Source organism: Poecilia reticulata, chromosome 5, assembly GCF_904066995.2.
Source record: "Poecilia reticulata chromosome 5, P_reticulata-male-v2, whole genome shotgun sequence".
Lineage (NCBI taxonomy): Eukaryota > Metazoa > Chordata > Actinopteri > Cyprinodontiformes > Poeciliidae > Poecilia > Poecilia reticulata.
Window position 1 is genome coordinate 21134819 of NC_088834.1, and position 16356 is coordinate 21151174.

The window sequence follows — 16356 nt, forward strand, 5'->3', positions numbered from 1 at the left end:
CATCAACACAAACTCTCTCCCTGCCTTTCCTCCAGTGAGACACACTCCATCACCTTGATGTGTACAACTGGAAGTTAAGACACTAAATTAGTTCCTGAAACGGAGGCCTGCTGATTACAGTAAAGTTCACGGCCTGATTTAAATAGCAGGGTCAAGTAAACAACCTAGGGATAGTGACCTTTTGCCCTGACAGTTTAATACACATAAAGGAGGGAGGCAGACAGGATTGAGTGATGCCATCTCCCCCACCCTGAGTCTGCCCACTCTCTCTGCTTCTCTCTCTCGCTCTCTCTCTCTCTGCTCTGTGTTTGACCATTTTAATTAGGCTCTAACAAGTTCAATCGTGTAATTAAGAGCTCAGCCAGACCAGAAAGCACATCGGCCATTAGCTCAGACCAGCCCAGATCATCCACAGCTGCACAACCGAAGCAGACAGATGGTCACATTTGAGGCGTCACAGCCTGAATACACAGTGCTGATGAGAAGCTCACGGACACTCATCACTGGCACAAATGTCCTGTTGTTTTAGAGCTTGTTTAAGCTGTTCTTATTCTAGCGTAGAATCACCATACAACATAGCTTAAATATATATTATTAAATGAGCAATGGTTTCAAAAATGTAAATATATTGAACAGCTTTTTTCATTTCTTGTAAATGTACAGTTGTTGTTTCTTAAACCCACATGCTGAATTTTGCACATTTTCTTTTAAATTACATTACGTGGCTGCACATTTCTTTCAATTGGAGTATGCTATTTTAATAACCATGCAGTACTATTTTTCTCATGTTGCAGAAGAAAAATAGTAAATTTGCCCTTTGCTCTGCACAGTTTCCTATTCTTATTTTTCTGTTTTTGTAGTTTTTACCTCTGTGTGTACCTGCAGAGCTCCATTTGTTAACATTTCACTTGCTCCTGTACATGAAGTTCTCGCTGCAACTTGCTAAGAGACCTTTATTCAAATATAAGCTCAAATCCGTGCTAATATCTCAGCCCTCCTGCATAATTTTATACCCGTTTAGTTGAGAGAAAATCCATAATAAATTAAAACTTCTACATCTAATCTTTATTTTAAGAAACGGTCAAGTTATTTATTTTTTTTTAACATCCTGCTTCCAACCTGAAGAAGGAACAATTTAAATGTGTCTTTAAAGCCCCAAAAATAATTACTGATTATCATGTGAACTTCTCAGCAGCACCGCATCACTCCTGCTCTACGTCTCTAAAACTTCTCCTGCTTGAAAAACTAAATGGCTCACACAAATATTTTGACAAACTAAGATATAAAAGAGTTTTAAGTTACTCGAAGATTCAACCACCTCTAGGTTAGACACACAGAGGAAGCAGCACACTCTCTCTCTCTTTCTCTCACACACACACGCACGCACACACACTTTTATATGTCTGTTTTTGAGCTGAGGAGAATTCCTGCAGTGACAGGCATCCCTGAGGTGTCTTCTCTCACAGAAACATTTTAGTTTCTTTGTTCCTGGAAAAAAGTGCAAAGTGACAGTGACAGCACAATTTTTTATTTTTTTTGTTGAACACACACAACAACACATGCAGACATGGAGACAAAATCACGCATGCAGATCTCTTTATCAGCCTGATGGATGGGAGCTCTCTCTCTCTCTCTCTCTCTCTCTCTCTCTCTCTCTCTCTCTCTCTCTCTCTCTCTCTCTCTCTCCCCCAGTGCTGCCTCCTTTTGTGCTTTCCTCCTGTGGCCAAATAGAATTCATGTCTATGTAAAGACTCTTGCATCCTATTATGCGCAATAAACTGCTTGCTTGCTTTATCTGCGGCAGAACCCGGTGAGTGGCACAATCTGCCAAACACACCACTTCCAAATTAAATTTATTTAGTTAGACCTCCATTCAGAGGCACTCATGTAAACGATCGTGTTACACTCTGATCTGAATAACTACAGGCAGGAATCCAATTCATTTCACATTCACAGACACCCCCCCCCACCCCCTCACATCACCCGGCCCCTCTTACAGGCCCCTATCAGGAAATTGTCAATTGCGGATGCTCTGCCGTGCGGCATTACAATGCAAACAAGGTTAGTTTTCAAACACCTGATTTGAATAAGCTCAACAAGGAAACATATCAGCCAGCGCTGCTTGGTTGGTTTTTCTATTGCCTCCAGGAGAGGCAGGAGGGAGGCAGGGGGAGGAATGGGCGACACTTTTGCAGGCGTGGTGATAGCTGGACTGATAGCACTGGAGGAATGGCAGTTAATTTGAATATGGCACCTCAAGCCACAATGATTATCATCATCACCAAATCAAGGAAATAAATGAGAAGAGGGGCTCCAAAAATAGCATTCGGAGCCTATTGTGCATAGCAGGTACGGGCCCAGTGGGGAGGGGGCGGCCTGAAGAGTGTTCACCAGCTCATTATCCAGGCCTGGGCTGAGGGAACGGAGGGATCGAGAGAGGAATTGCATTAATGTGACCATGGACACTCTTTTCATAAAGCCTCCTCTCTCTCTCTCTTTGCTCCTTTCTTCCTCTCTGTCGCTCGCTCTCACTATATGCCCTGTTTAATTTGTGTGCCAGCGGGAGGTAATTTAGGCAAGCTGCTGTCACCTGCAATGAGACCAGAGATCCGGGTGGGAATGGCGAGAACAGATTGAAACTAGTGATGCTTGAGACCTTTCCTTTCACTCCTCATCCCCCCACCCTCCCTCTCCCAACCTCCCTCACCCCATCATCTTGTCACCTGTATCCTTCTATATTTCCTCATGAGCGCTAATAGCACTCTTTCAATCTCCCTTTCCTCGTTTCTTTTTTTTTCTTTTTTCTCACAGAGGCTCCCCCTTTCCGCGCCCAGCACTGTCCACTTCCTCCGCGCTCCCTTGTCTCTTCCCGAGAGTGAGGCAGAGCGGCGCTTGATGAGTCATCACGGCAGTCGTTTGATTCATTTTTGCTCCGGGCTCTCATCTCCCCGGAGAAATTACCAGTCGTTTTAATCGGACCTATGTCGCTAATTCATTAAACATCCTCATCCCGACGCACGCGGCGCGTGCGCGCACGTACACTCGGAGGCCTCGAGAGCCTGATGGCTACCTTCACACAGTCACCTCTGTCTTTGGTGTCAAATGGCGTTTAACATCGCTGTCAGTCACTCATACTCAGAGGAGACCTGAAGGAGAGAACGATAGGAGAGGGTGGGCTGGATGGGGAAGTGGGGGGCTGGTATTTAGGCTGCAACTCATTTCTCATCACTTTCCCACACCGTCTATTAGCGCCCCACTTAGTCCTCTCTTCTATTCCGTCTTATCTGTCTGCCTCCCTAAATGGGTTCAGTACTTTTCTGCTCAAATTCGGTCCACCCATTTCCTCTTCCTCTTTACGTTTGAGCTTCACAGTGAGCTGGGTGACCGTGTGGTCGACACAGCGGTGGAAGACGATGGGTTTGAATGTGTAAGAATCAAAAAACTGATACCGCATTTCCCGGGTTTGACACAAAGGTGCTTGTCAGACACCCTTGTGATTGTTAACATTGCGCTATGCTTGAAAGGTGTCGTGATAAAAACCTGAACCAATAAGAGCTGCTTTGCTAAGAAAGTATCAAATTGTATCTATTCCTACGTCCATTCAATGTAACGAGCTTTAATGGTTATTTTTCAACCAAAAATGGGATTAAAGTGACAGAAATCACTTTTTTTGAAAGTTACCAAAGCAAATAAAAACACATGTAGCCTTCATACGTGTCACTTGGGTTAATTTTTCTGTGTAAAACAAACATTATTTTTATGGCTATCTTAGGTTGGTCCTTGTCTTTATTTTTATGTCCAATGGATGACAATTTATCTCAACATAGATGCTGAAAAGCAGGCTTTAGTAAATTTTAGCTGACAGAACGACCTTTCAACCACATTTCGATGTGAACCTTGTATTACTGACAATTCACTTTCCAATTCAAACATTCAGTTGAGAGTGAAGGTGACGCCTTTGTCCATTGCATGGCATTACAATCCAAGTTTTGAATCAATTTTTTATTGTAATTTGATTAGTGTTACAGTACACTATGAAACAAATTTGTCTGTACGTTGTAGAATTTTATTTATTTATTTTTTGTTGAGTGGAACATATCTCCATCCCCTTAAAGTTGACATATGTGGCAATTTAACTACAAACACTTACAATAGCTGGTGTATAAGAAACCTTTACAGTACAAGGAAAAAGAAGAATTCACAATTTATTTTCATGTAATGCGTGACTTTTTTCACTCCATTTTTATGTCATTTTAATTCATTTCGTTTTATTTTATCACTGAGCAGACCCCGGCACAGCCTGACACCCGGTCTTCCTAAACTCTGCAGTCTGCATAATTTATGCTTTCTGCAAGGCCGTGAAGTCTGTCTCCATGAAACAGATTACATTCAAAGCCTCTTTTCAGACGCTTGTGGGCTCTCAGTCTTTGTCTACCTGTTTTCAATGGCCTGACTCTGTACAGCCCGCAAATTTTCAAGGTTTCTTTCTTTTTTTTTTTTTTTGTGAGCCTTTTGCCCTCTTAATAGTGATGGTTTTTTGTGTTTGGGTTCTAAATAACTATTGAAATTACTATTTTCTTTCAAGCATGTATATATTTTTTCTTTGCAACATATAGTTGGCTTGAATCATTCATTGTCATTTTTGTCCCTGATCTTATTAAAAAACAGATGAAGATTTTTTTTTTTAAAAAGATGGAAAAAAATAGAGCGCTGCATCTACACAATTTTATTTGGGCTGAAAGTTTTCATCGTTTATTTGTCATTCATTTTCATGGCCAGGTCATGAGGTCCTGTGTATTGACTTTAATTCCCAAAGGCACCATGGTGCTTCAATGGATGGATCTAATTGTATTTATTTTATTAAACTTCATTAAAGATGTTAAATTGCGTGTTATTAGATAAAAATGCAGTTCAATACATTTTGAGTAGCACAGTGAAGTGCATCCCATAGCTGTCCTTCATACTTTTATATCAAACATCTGTGGTTAACAACTGATGGAGAAAGGCAAATGTCTCCATGTCAGGAGTCAGAGCAGTGAATTCTGAGAAACAGTTGTACGATTTGCCTTAATTATTAATGAAAAACAAAATAATAAATAGCAGGAAATAGCAGGGTGAAAAAGACTGAAAGGTTTCTGTAGTGAGGTTGACATTTTTTTTCGCTCTAACGCCATGAAGCTTCAAAGCAAAAGAGAAACTATAGGGAAGTTGTAACCCCAAGCACCGTGTTTAAAAAGTGTTCTGGATCTGGCGCACTTCAAAATATTTTATTGGGATTTTATGTGATAGAGCAACACAAAGTTCTGCTGAATTGTGAGTTTGAGAGCAAACTTATTTTTACAAAAATAAGTGTGTCTGTTGAGTTCACCTTCATCAAATCGATATTTAATTGAAATGCACTGCCAAAACCTTTTGTGAAAACATTGAGTCTTTATGGAAATAAATTTTATACTTATAATACTTGTTACATTATCCATCCAAGCTTTCCACAAAATTTCATTTTACAATGACGACAAATGCATTTTATTCAGATTCATGTGATAGAAAATGATATTGCTCAACACAAAGTATTTGTACATATATATTCTTAATTGAACCTTTCTTCTGAGAAAATCAGCTCAAACTGAATCGGACAGAATGGAAAAACATTTCCAAACATTCGCCAGAAATTCTGAATGGCATGTAGACCCAAGCTTTTCTAACACATCCAGTGTCCTGTATGTTTTAGATGTTTCTGGAAACACCTATTTGAAATGACTGTATCACTAGAAGGCTCCTGTATAGTTTGGGTTGAGGATATACAGTATATATATATATATATATATATATATATATATATATATATATATATATATATATATATATATATATATATATATATATATATATATATATATATAGCCTGCATGCTGGAAGGTGAAGCTCAACTTTGCATCCTGAAAAACTTGTCTTCCAGGATTCACCTATGTCTACATCTATCTTCCCATGGACTACATCCAGCTTTCTTAGTCCTTTCTTTCTGTTGAAAGAAGCTGGGGGGAAAAAAATGCATGTCACATTGTTTCAGATCTTGGCAAACTGTTAATAATTTCCCTCCACTTCAGAATTACATTGTTTTGGTCTGCAACACAACATCCCAATGGAATACATTGAAACTTGTTACAACATGACAAAGTGTGAACGGGACCTTAATAATTGTGCGAGGCAGTTTGGGGATGGTGGGTGAGAGAACAGAGGGGCGGGTTAGAGCCGAGGGAGGTCACCGTGTTGGAGCCGCCTGAGACATGAGGAGAGACTTCTTTTGGCGTTAATTGGCTCTTTACATGGAGGAGAGGTTGCGGTAGTGTCAATCGTCCATCCTTGAACTCCCCTCTCCCTTTCCTCGTTCGTCCTCTTTCCTCTTCAGCAGAAAGCTGTGATGGGTCACTGATCAGTATTAATGACCAGTCTGATCCCCCTTCTTCACTCTCGCTGTCAAAGGGAATCAAAGAAACAGTGAGGCTAATTGCAGCACTGATCATTTAAATCACAGATGAAAGCCAATTTAAAACAAAAAATAAATAAATAAGTAAATAAATAAATAAATAAAAAACAGAATAACCATCTTTTAAGTTTCCACAAATCTACCTCACCCCCTCGCTCCAACTTTCTCTTTCAAAGATCCCTGAAAGAGAGCTAAGGTGTACAGTTGACAGCAGGCTCTAGTGATTAAGTCCTTTCATTGGTTAATTAGCCCCTACAGCAGCCGCACGCGGGGAAGGCAAACAAGGAGTGACTCACCAAACGATCAAAGACGGAGCCTGTCAGGAGGCTCAAACGCTCTCTGCACCTGTGGGACAGTCACACACTCAGGCTGTACCTGTGGGACAGCCTTTCCCTCTCTGTCTCACGCAAACACAGGCACAAGCTCACTCGTCAAGTTCGGTACCTGTGGGAGATTCCCCCCGTGGCTCTTATTCCTGAGCTGAAGTGCCGTATGTTCACACGGGGACGCATTTCAAAAGAATGCACACACACCCTGAGACACTGAGATTCGGGCAAATTTGGGTGCACACACACGCACACAGTCAGAGTGGCTTTCACCTAATCAGTACTGAAAAGAGGCCATGGGGAAGAGACAAAGCTTTCTGTTATCTGACATTGTCTCCTCAAGAGAATGTAGTTTCTTAAAAGAAATGTTGCATAGGTGCAGGTGAGACGTCTTAGATCACAAATATATCTATCTCAAATGAATCAGGATGCAGATGTTGACTTGACTAATGTGTTGCATCGCTCAATCCGTTATATAATAAAAATGGTCAACACTAAGCTTAAAGATAAAATTAAGATGGTTCTCCACCAAGAAAATGGAGGTGTACATCCATGAGGATGTTGAGAAATTTAAAGAGGTTGTATTATGTATTTTCCAGGCGTAGTGCAGCGATGTCACCTTTAGTTGTTTTAAACATGCTGTATATATCAAATATATCTTAAAAGAAATTTTAGTTTGTAATTAAATGCCATTGAAAATCTACGTGTCTCTTGAAAATCTGCTCTTTCTGAAACTTTGCCTTCAGGGTGTCATGACAACATCTCTCCAGTGTTACATGTTTTTACCAGCGTTTCACTGAGAAGCAGCTCGTATAATAAGCTGACCAGATGCGCAGTTCCACCAGATGTTTACTAATTGCTGCTGGCTAGTCAGAAGGAACTGAGTGGGGGTTTGAGGGGTCGCGTGAGAGGGCTGCTCTTTGAGGCGGAAGCTCGAAGGCTCGAAAACTGCAGCTCCAAGGAGGCGCTGCGTCTCGAAGGTGGTGCTTGGTCCACCCAGGCATTTTGTACAGCTGAATGGTTGCCCCGGGAGATTAAAGCAACAGGACGAAAAGAGTGATGTCTGTCACTTTAAACTAACTCCATGTAATCCTATTCATTTCCAGGAGCCATCAACAGCTTAAAGGGTTGCATGTTCACTCGAGAGAGTTGAAGCACCTGAGGAGGGCGCTGGGAGTGGGAGGGGGGCGTGTGCTGCGGCGACCGCTGGCAGGAGTTGGATCGATTAAAAACAACAAAATTGCTAATTGGTCAATAACTGAAATACAGTGTTAAAAGTCAGACTGAGTGAGGATGCCATGATATTTCCCATCTCAAGGTTTCGTTAGAGTGAGTGTCTGGACCATCACATCAGTGTGGCAGAGTGCCAAGTGAGTGGAGTGCAGACACTATTTAAACAGCCCTTCAGATGCTACTCATATCTAACACAGAACATGAAATATAAACTGGCCTTCATTTTGCTAATGTTATTCATGCTCAGATGTTATATGAAGCACTCGACAACTCTCAATTAAGTGCAGATGGTTCAGCGTTAAACAGTCATTGAAAATTAAGTCTCTCGAGGAATCTACGGACGTCGGCAGAGTTAGCACAAGGAAAAGCGACGGCATTAGCGTAATGTAGGAAATACAAATTATTAAGGACACTTGAGACTTTTTGAGACGTAACTGGATTTAATTACGCCGTTTGAACCCTGTTTCTAGTAAAATGCCACAACATTTATTTACTACACAGGTCCTGTATCGGTAATCAATTTCTTTTCTACTTAAATTGGGTTTAGTTTTAGTTTTCTTGCGCCAGTGGTGATTTTACTCAGCTGGTTAAAATCGGTGAATGAGCATGTCTTAGTATGTTGGCTGATGATACATCTTCCACTTTGGATGTTGAACTGAACAGTGGTCCATGAGTTGCTCAGAGTGTGAAATATCATTTTTTCTAATATCCCTGGTTTTTGCTTTTTGATGACTATTTGCCTTATTTGTCTGCAGTGTTCCTTGGTTTTCAAGATGCTGCTTGCTTGCTGAGTAATGTTCACCAAGAAACCAAGGAGGCCTTCACAGAACACATGTCTAAAGTATCACAGGTGAACTTTATTAGTTCCAAATTTGGTGACGTCTGAAGGCAACTGGTTCCCCTGGAATATAATTAGAGTTTCCTTCCACGTCAATTATTTTCCATGTGTTGGTTTATCATATGAAACAACAGCAGAGTGCCTTACAGCCTGTGATTTTGTTGTGACAAAACCTGAACACTGCCATGTAATTTGAACAATTTTATGTGTCTGATGTAATAATCAGTGCGCAGGTGTGATATGTGAAACCCGTGTAGCAACAATTAAAAGAACATTCTGCGTTTTCTGAAAAAAAGAAAAAAAAATTGATGGCTACAATTAAGAGAGGTTGAAGCTCAATGTTAGATCACATCCTCATCTTTTATCAGACTCATTACGCGATTTTGAAAACGTCGACAGGCGCCTAACATTTCTCAGTGGTGCATTTTGTTGTAGAAATAATCTGGGGGGCAGTTAACCCACTTTATGCAAGCCTGCACAAGATGCTGGTCAATTCCCCTGATGACATTTGTGACAAAATAATAGTTTCAAATTCTGATTTTATTAAAACGCTGTTGATGGGCATCACAAAAGGAGCAAAACGGGACGTTTTGCAGCCTCTTGTGCTTGTGGCTGCCCTGCAGCACTAAAGAACAGTAATGGTTCTAATTCCAATAAAGAGAAAATCCAAGGTCACACTGTGAACTTCCTCCCCATCAGAAGACCACAAAGACTGGCTGCGAGAGTGCATAATATCCTCACAGCTATTTTTACCCTCAAATTAAAATCTATGACATGTTGAAATGACTGCAGTGTGCAAGAGGGGTATTCAAAGCAGACACTAATGACGCTTATTAATGGCGTGAATGAAGTCTTGACAGGTCGTGTGTCATTCTGCAGGCAATGCTCCACTGGCATAATGGCTAATGTAAGTGGGGATAATTATATATATTATACCCTGTCTTATGGTATTTTGGCAGGAGTATGAGGAGCCAGGCAGTTAGAAAGGAGAGTGAAAGCGCTTGCTCTTTTCCGAGACAGAGATGTGCACGTGTGTACTGGTGTGCGCACGCGCGCACGCACGGATGTGTTCACCCCCATCCTCGGCATCGGTCAGGCTACGGGAGCAATAATAGCTAGACAACAGCACCAAACAGTGGCTGAACAACACAGCTGCACAAATAAAGAGACAAGCCGCCAACATGGCAGCGAAAGTTTTTTTTTTAGACGTTTTATTCTCCTTGAGCGACTAAAACTGTCCGAGACCGAGAGAGGAAAACAATCAAGTCGACTTTGACTGGATGAATGAAGTGTCACGTTGAGGGCATGATGGAGTGCTTTCATGTACATGATGTTGATTTGCCTCGTCTTTGTAACAAAAACGATTGAGCTGGTTTTGAGGCAGCAACATTCAAGGGAGAGTTGAAAAATATGTGAACATTGCAATGTTTTTGTGTGTGTGTGCGTGTGTGCGTGTGTGTGTGTGTGTGTGTGTGTGTGTGTGTGTGTGTGTGTGTGTGTGTGTGTGTGTGTCTGTGTCTTGTTGCCATTTCCAGTTTCAAGCCGTTGCACAGAGTATTACATTTACAACTGTAGAGATGTAGTACAAAAAATTTACTTTTATTATAATTATGTTTCCATTAATGGCAGAAAAACATTTTTGCATCAACAGCCAGGTAATTCTTACATTATTAGAATGAATATTTGCCATTAGGGTGGAAAAGAGGAGAAGGTGATTATTCTTGATTTATTAATTTTGTGATTTTATTAATTATTTACTTTACTTCAGACATGTAAGCAATTCATATTTGCAATCAAAGTTCTAAAGAAAGAGGGGGAAATACAAAATGAAGCCAAACAAATGCAACAAAACTTTTGAACAAGATTGCATCAACTTTATTGATTTAGTTCATAAAAGTGAAGTGCAAAACCATACCTCCATTAATTATTAGACTCCGTGTTATGTATAGATTCCTAGAATACTAAATCTGAGTAAACATAAAATGACAACTACTGTAAGAAACATTCAGGCTTCTAAGCATATTCCACTTATTTGTGTTTTATGAAGATATTTTATTTCAAACTCTTTTTGAACCGCTTTAGATTTGGACGTGCTTCAGCTCCATATTTACAATAATCACAGTTTAACTTCACAGTTAGAAAAATGTAAACCATTGTAGCAGTCTGCACATTAGCGGTTTTAAAACTGCAAAAACAAATTTTAAACTAGAATTTCTCTTCTTTACAAAGTAAGGGAAAATCCTGCAAAGACAATTTATTACCACCAGATTTGTATTGTGAGGAGCAATTGTGTTGCTTGAAATTTTAGAAAATCACAATATCCTATCTATATCAACTTAGTATGTTTTTTAAGAATACATTTTCTTCAATATCTTGAGTATTCTATTTCTTATGAACCACATCCGTTATTTATTCACCTCAAGTAAAGAAAACAGATATAAAAATAAATTCATCAAATCTTCACTAGAGCAAAAGGTACTTGTGCCATCGGCATAAAGAGAAGACGTTTTAAAATTTTTAAGGTCTTGGAGTTTAGGTCCTAAACCTCATCCTTGGGGGATGCTACAAACAAAGTATAATATTGCAAAACTATAACTGAAGTGATGCTGACCCATCAGGAAAGAGAAAAGAAAAATGATTTTTTTTTCCCAAGACTTGTTTTATTCATGTGTTAAACTGGTTATGAACAAAAATGTTATTTAGAAAAAATATATTAATAGTGCGCCTGCTAATTCACAGTCATTTAAAGTTGACATCGCAGTGCAGTGGACATTTAAAAGAACCTTTTGAAAGTTGCTAACACAGATTCATGAAGTCTTTTCAAAGGAAAAAGTGTGATTGCCTTTAGTTACACTGTGATTAATAAAAGTATTAAACATAGTAAAAGTCACTTTTTGAATTATTCTTTCATCTGTAGTAATATTTGACATATTTCACAGTATCTGAAAAGACATCATGAAATCATGTAACTTAACTAAAAAAAATAATCTACCTCAAATGATTTATTTTTTGGGTTTTTTTTTTTCATGAACAGTGTTTTTGATTTTTTTTTATTTTTTTTATCATTTCAGTTCACCTTCTTTTCTTTACACATTTTGAATGTGCAATATCAACTTTGTGTTCGGGTAACGGGCTTGAGGGTTCTGGCTGTATGGATCCAAATGGATTTCTCCTTTCTGTGATGTTGGTAGGAGAGAGTTGGTTAATTGGAGGCCCAGTGGTTAAAAAAATGTAAAAAAAAAAAAAAAAAAAAAAAAGAAAGGGCTCATTAATGCTCCTGCCTCTTGTTCCCCCTGCTCAAACACCTTGCCTCATTTATCTTTGTATTTACCCACTTACCCCCTTCCAGCACTAAAACAGAGGACCTCAGAATAAACCCAGGGTTCAAGCTGAAACAAGGAGAGAAAGGGAAGGAGGAAAAAAAAAAAGAAGGAAGAAGAGACACGGAGAGACGGAGGGAGAGAGTAACTTATGCTCAGTGGGAATTAACAAAGCACTTAGTAATTAAATCTAAATTGACATTCTGGTAATTAGCCTCTTGATTAGGAGCAATAACACAATTAGCCAACCAGTCTTTGCTAATTGTTAATTAGTATAAGCAAAGTTATTGTATGTGTGGCAGAGGGAGGCATGTAAAAGAACAAATGTTAATCTGTCTTTCTTTCAACAGCCGCGTCCCCACTCTTTCTTCTCGCTGGCTCTCTATTGAGCTACCAGGCAGGTTCATTGCCTCTCTCTGTACTCAAGCCGCATTCAGAGGCAGCAGCCGGTAATTAGCTGAAAGTGTTATCGAGAACATCGTCGGAGAGCAGGATGAGCCGGGGCCACGCTGGCACACCTCCGTGTCCGTCTACCTTCGGCGGAACGTTCCTCGCCTCCCAAACATGTCAAACGTGAACTATTTGTTCCCAACGAAGGTCCGACGTGGATCAAATGCAATCATCACAGCCAGAGGAGAATCTCGGGGAGGTGCAGTTCATCTGGAAAAGTTTTGGTCGACGAGGAACAGGGATGGAAACAGCTTATTAAAGATGTAGAGAGAAGAGAGGGAAGGGGCATAAAAGATGAATGGGGAATAAAGATGTGCCAGAATGTGGGATTTTCACTGGGCATGGGTGAAACATGCACCCCTTTCAATTAGCATGGACTTATCAGAACTATATGCTTCACTCATGGTTCAAACTAAGGAGAGGTTACAAGTGTCATTTCTTAAAAGACTGAATAAACCAAGAGTCTCTCCACTCATCAGCTACACTTCAAAAGTAAATATGGAGACCTGGATACTTTTAAACATCTACAAAAATGGTAAAATCCAGCTTTTCTATGAAAGCCTCAGAGGTTTGTTGGACAACATTGGTGAACAAACAGCGTCATGAAATGCAAGAAAGACAAGAAAGAGATTCTGGAAAAGTATCACACTCCGCTTTACCAGGACACGATCTCTCACAGAGAACATTAATCAGACAAATAAGCAAGAGGCCCACTGTAGCTCTGGAGGAGCTGCAACAAACCACGGCTCAAGTGGGTGAATCTGTTGATAAGACAATGATTGCTTCCTCTACTTTTCTATTTATCCAGAAATACGAAGAATATAAGCCCTGCTTAAGGTTTTCCATGAGCCATCTAGAAGACCCAGCGAACATTTGGAAGAAGGTGGCCTGGTCAGATGAGACCTAAAACGAACATACTAACTACAGTGGTGGCAGCATCATGCTGCGGGGATGCAACTTTGCAGCAGAACCGGAGAACCTGGTCAATGTTGATGGAAAGGGGAATGGAGATAAATAATCCTGCAACTAAACCTGATAGAGGCATTGCCATCTATTAAAATGGCCCAGTCAAAGTTCAGACTTAAATCAAATGGACAATGAGAAAACTTAAAAACTGGTGTGGACATTAGGCTGAAGACAAATACATAGCACATTTTTAGATTATGTTTTTGTCCTTTTCACTGCACATCTATATGAACTCTGTCAAAGAAAATTCCAACAAACATGTCGGGGATTGTGGCTGTAATGTCAGAAAATGTGGAAAAGTTCAAGAGACACGAACACTGTTGCAAGGTGTTATACACAAGTTCACCAAAAAAAGCCCCTGTTGTTTACTGAAAGCTCTCTCTCTCTCTCTCTCTCTCTCTCTCTCTCTCTTTTTCCATGTCAGGAGCATGTATATAGAACCGTGGGCCTCGCTCCAGATTAAGCTGCTCTCCCAACACAAATATTTGGCAGGAGGATGAGCTGCCTGAGAACGCACCGAAACATGAAATTAGTCAGGAAAGGTGAACCACCCCGCCGAGAGGAGAGGAGAGGAGAGGCGCACTCGATGTAAAAGGTGAAGAGGCATGTGCTCCAAAACCATCTGGGGCCTCTGCAAATACAGGAAGAATCTTTCAAAGTAAGCTTTGCGAGCAGGAAATGTACACTTTTTATATTTTCTGGTAATTAAATATTCTAAGACAAAAAAAAAAAAAAAGAAAATCCCAAAGAGAAAGTGTGTTAGTGGGTTTTGAATGTGCATAAGAGTAAAAGGTGTCACTGGCTCTGTCTTTGCCACGCTTCCTGCAGTGTCCCACCCACTGTGGCTCTAATTGGATCCTTATTACTGAGCCAGCCTTTATCCCAGGAATGATGGATTCATACCACACAGAATTCCATTAATCATTCTTTATTCACAGTCCACTCTGAGAAGAGGGCAAATTCATTTCTTGGCGTGCCGCGCGGCCACTCTGATGAATATTCATGAAAGGAAATTTGGGGTCAGGCCTAATAAGGGAGGTAATTTGTAATTTGCGCTGTTCTCGCTCGGGTCTTGTTCGGCAGGTTAACCTATAGAACATGGAGAACAGACAGCAGCACTGTAGGCACAGCACAACTCACACTTTAACATGCTGTATACTTCAATGATTTAAAAAAAAAAATACTAAATTTTATATATATATATATATATATATATATATATATATATATATATATATATATATATATATATATATATATATATATATATCCTTTAAAAATGTGTCGCTATTGTAAGAAATTGTGCATAATGGCTGAAAAAAATTACTATTAAGGCTAAAACAAATAAATAAATAAAACAGACTTGATTAAAATCTCAAACATCACAAAGGAGCAAAAAATTGCAAATATTTCCCAAAATCACTTCAACACGAAGGCCTTTCTAATTAAAAAAATTACTAAAAAGAAATTGTTTGATTACTAAAATTTAGCCATTTTTAACTTGTTTGGTCCAATGAGTGACCAACTGATCGGTGACTGAAAAAGCAAAGTCCAACCAGTGAGTGAACCATAAATAGTAATCTGTTAGACATGATTATTGATTATGGATTCAGACAATGTAAAGAGATGCAAAAAGCTATGAAAAGAGGCTTTCTCCAACATGTTGAGATGACTGCTGTAGATTCAGGCTGAGAGAGAGCAAAAGAGAGCAAGACTTCACCATGGAGCATGCCAGAATTGGACATTTTAGCAGTGTTTTGAAAATGTCAGAATTAAGTTGAAGGTCTACATTTTCTAGGGAATCCAGATGAAGATGCTGTTTTAGTAATACTTGCTCTGCTAATTGGACTATTTTTTATTAAAAGAAGTCAAATACAAGAGGATTTTTTTTTTTTACGTCATTGCGTTAAAATATTACTGAGGCTAAGTTTCGCCCTGCCTGCTCTCACAAACATTTTGACATTGACTCTGCACTTATAAACAATTAATGTCTGCTTGAAAAATAAAAAAACTTTGAAAGGTGTACTTTTTTCCCTACATTGTAGGATAAATCAAAAATAATGTCAAACCAAAGATTTGCAAAAGATGGACATTGGTGCGTTTCTAAGTCTAACCAAACTCATCGCTGTTGGTGACATTTTAAAAATGTTTCTCGATGAAGATTACCAGAATGCCTGGGGCAATGCGCCTGCTTTTAAACAAAGAATGAAAAAATAGTCCCATTATTATTTCTTCTTTTCCAAAATGATGCATCCTTCCTTCCTGACCAAAAAAGGGCCGTAGACGGTTGAACTCTTTGTGAGAGTATCCTTTTTAAATCAAACAGCTGCTTTTAGAGGAAAAAAAAAAAACAAGCTCTTGCTTTTCACATCACAGCACTTCCAACCCCAAAAGCATTAAAGAAATTATGCCCACCTGGCATCACTTAAAGTCACTTAATTAATAATTTATCAATACATTTGAAGTGATTAAAATTCATGACCAGAAAGTGTTTTTAAAATAGTGCCCTTGCACCCTGAGGGTGTCCAATCAGTGAGTCTCGTTCGTTAGATCAGGGAGGAATAATTAATTGTACCTGAATGTTTAGTGGGGTCAGGCAGTGGGGGCAGGATGCCTGCGGATGTGTGTGTGTGTGTGTGTGCGTGTGTGTGTGTGTGCGTGGGTGTGCGTGCATGTGTGTGCGTGTGTGGTTGCATGTGCATAAATTTGTGCATGTATGTTTTGCACAGCGGCACATGT